The sequence below is a fragment of the Pinus tabuliformis genome, chromosome X, assembly GCF_031772625.1.
Source record: "Pinus tabuliformis cultivar Carrire ecotype Pingquan chromosome X, CPIR1, whole genome shotgun sequence".
Taxonomy (NCBI): Eukaryota; Viridiplantae; Streptophyta; class Pinopsida; order Pinales; family Pinaceae; genus Pinus; species Pinus tabuliformis.
Genome location: NC_142308.1, coordinates 132,663,681 through 132,667,434, shown reverse-complemented (window position 1 = coordinate 132,667,434; position 3,754 = coordinate 132,663,681).

Sequence of the window (3,754 nt, the reverse complement as noted above, 5' to 3'; positions counted from 1 at the left end):
CTAACACTTAGCATATAGAGTATCTACTTTAGTAATTAGATCCTTGAATATTAATTGTAAGAACTTGTTTCAGGTTACCCATAGTTAATCTTGTTGTGCTATAATGTACTTTGAAAAATTCTAGGCTTAACCTACCTAGGATTTAATAAAGAAGTATTAGGATTAAAACTAAGAAAAAGGTCGAGGTCAAGGTAGGTGAAATGTAAAGATCTGTAAAAGATATTCTTGAGTAGGAATGTTATATTATCTCATATAAAATTCGATTCAAAGGAAAATTAAATGACTTGTATCAGAATACAAAGATAAAACCCAAGTGCGTCACAGCTAGGCTATAATTGATTAGCCCTAATTTTTATTGAAAGAAATAAGATATTTATCATGGGGGAAATGGAAAGGTATTTTTTGTAGCAGCTACAACCACCCTCCAAAATTTTGACTCACATGCAAATTTTAGAGCCTACCTCGGATACTGCGATCGATGATTCCTTAGCCACTTGTTAGTAAGCTTATGATCTCAAGCTCTCCTCCTTCATATTAAGAGTTGTCCATGTTCTCATCTTTATGCATCATGTGTCATCTTTGGGCATAGGGATTGTTGTTTGTCATACAAAGGGAATACTATTTTTCTTCAAGAGTAAGCATGCACGCATGGGTTGTCATCATCTCATAGACATGTTTCACACCCACTTCACACACTCTTGTCACGAAGGTTGTTGCATCAAGTAGAGTATGTTTTATATATTATGGATTATCTACGTTGTATCACTATGTGTTCATGTGTGATCATAATTGAGTTTTATCATTGTTTACATCCATGTCACTGATCTCACACTTAGCCATTTTTTGAGAAACCTAGCCTCATCCAGCTTCCCAAAACTATGCATTTTGCTTCTACAACCCTCAAGCTTTCTCCCTTGCCTCCTAGAAATGTGCAGATACCTCAGCCTACCTTGGCATCCAGAACTGTGTAGTGGTTTCCTCTAGTGTCTTTCCCCTAGTCAGAACCCGTTGTCTCTAGATTTTGTGTCGTATTGTCCCTCAGCTCCTCAGTGCACCTTGCAACCTGAAATTGTGTAGATGTCTCCTCCTAAAACCCATCTTGCAGTAGTGCCTTTCATCTAGAAAATGTGCACTATTGCCTCCCAGTTGCCCCGGCTGCACTGCACTCAGAAACGACACAGAGGTGTCCTCCTAGGACCCCCATCCCACAGCACTGTCATGTGCCTCAAAACTATGCAGTGTTGTATAGGCTGCCTTATCTGTATTGCATTCAGAAACAACGCAGATCGGCCTCCCAGGGCCTCACTGTGGCAGAAGTCACTGCCCCCTGAAACAATGCTTATCTATCTCTTACTGACTATAGGAAAAAGGTGGCATGCTAAGATTACTGCTAAGGAGTTGAGGATAGGGGCTAAGAGACCAAGTGATGGCAAAAGATCAAGACCACATGTAAACTCTATTAGATCCATGATCATCTCAAGGGTAAGTATGCTAAGCAAAGAACACCTTTCAAGGTAAACTTCTTAGTTGAGTTTGTAGGACTACTTGTCATTGTCATATCATCTTCTCTTCAATAACATGCATGTGTGCAAACAAAAAGAAGTCATTTCATGTATATCCTCTACATGTCTTGCTTTCTTTTTGCTTGTTTGACCAACTATCATCTTCAACATGTTGATTGCTATATCATGCTTGCAACCTTGTTTTGGTGATGTTGAAGGTTTGTCTTTGTGTCTATGAGATTTTTTCACTATGTAAACATCTATCGCACTCACACACAAATTTGTAAACAATGTCGCACAAGTTTCGTCACAGTCGTTCAATGATCTATCTCAAGTGTTGCACTTGTCACTCTTTAGACAATCACACTAGGACATGTTGTCATGCTGGTTTGAGGTGTCTTGTCATCGAGTCATGTTGAGTGTGTGCTCACAAGGTTATGTATACATGAGTTCACTCACTCACACACAACCATTTTTCAAAAAATATGTTGACCGGACCACCCTCCATCATCCAGATCTCCACTGAGCTGCACTGTTCAGTCACATCCCTCAGTGACCAAGAAATGTTTCCTAGAACTATGCAAATCTTGTAAAATTCTAGAATCAAACCGGTTGACTGTCAAGAGAACTTGTCCAAGAATACATCTCAGTCCAGGCTCCCGCTGGTCAACTAGAATATTTGGCTTGAGTAGTGACCAAGGGATTCACCCATCTCCAAAACTGTGCAGAAGTTGTCTAGCGTGCCTTCTTTCACTACTTGAAGAAATGACACAGACATGAGGGACAACCACCCACTTCCTATCACTACATTGTCCAAGGAGATTGCACAGATTTTCACGATAGTCCCTCTGCTGGCCAGCCCTCCACTCCTCCTGAAAATTGCACATTTTCAGTGACAGTCCACCAGGTGCCTGACACGCTCTCAACTCGAAAATTGCATAGTCATGTCCTGCTTGACTGCCTACCTAATTGTGCAGTTCTGACCAGTGACCTCCCGCAGCGCGATCCCAATCTCGTCTGGAAAACTGCATAGTTTTCAATGTCAGTGCTCTCTACTGCTCGCACTGCCCCACTACTTAAAACCTATGTAATTTTGCCTCCCAACTGAGCCATATCCCATAGATGTCACTGCCATCCCAAGCTGCTCATCTCAGCCTCCCAGTGACCTGTCTACTGTTTTTCCTGATAGTGTGTGAGTGCCTCACATCCTGGCCTCACATGTTCTCTACGCAATTTTAGATCCTCGTCCTTTCTCCCGATCACCTGCACCTGGAAATGAAAGATAGTGCACCATGATATACTAGGGGATTTCTAGATTTGATGTCATTTCATCATGAGTGATTGCAGAAACAAGTACATGGATCATACATGGTGCAACAATGAATTGGATGAACAAGGAGTGCATACTAGAAGACTATCTCATGATTGGATGAACAAGCGAAGCATAGCAAGTAGTAAGCAAAGGAGATGCATCCGAATGAAAAGGAATTTTCACCTTGAATTCTCCCACATAGCCTTCACAGTTTGTAATCTTCTCTTTGAGGAGTGAGAAGTGGTTCCAATGCTCCACTACTAGGGCTAGTGATGTATGGTGTACGAATGTGTCTTGGAACTTTCACTTAACACAGAAGCCTATCACTGACCCGTACGTTTTCACACATGTATTGTATTCATTGGTAAGGCTATTCTTTGCACACGTGTAATGCATGTTTCTTTAACTCGTACTAAGATAGTTGAACTATTTCAGTTGTTTTAGTGCATATGTTGTTGGAAATGTGTTGTATCATTTTTTATTGATGTCTCACCCATGTGAGCCACTCCGTTGCACAATAGACAAATTAATTCTTGTAAACTTGTTATAATGACTATCGCACTCGTATAGACTTGTCTACTGGGTGCTGTACACGCTATATATTCACTTTGTGTTTGTGACTTTCACATCTGTGTGCACTACTCCACCAGAAGCTGTGCATATCTTTTTGTGTTGTGTGTCTCTACCTGAGTTGAGACTATTCCTTTTCAACTTGAGACTCACTCTCACCCTCTCCCTTTATAGTGAAAGAACATAGACACAAGTTACACTAAGCACTCACCATGCACATGAACATCCTTGTTTGAAGACTAGGTGAACAACTCTCATGTGCTGACAAGAAAGAGCTAAGGCATATCTTTAAGATAATGGAAACCAGGTCATCATGCCAGATGGGACTCCTATATCAAATAGTGTGAGGTCTAGTTGGGACTTCATACCA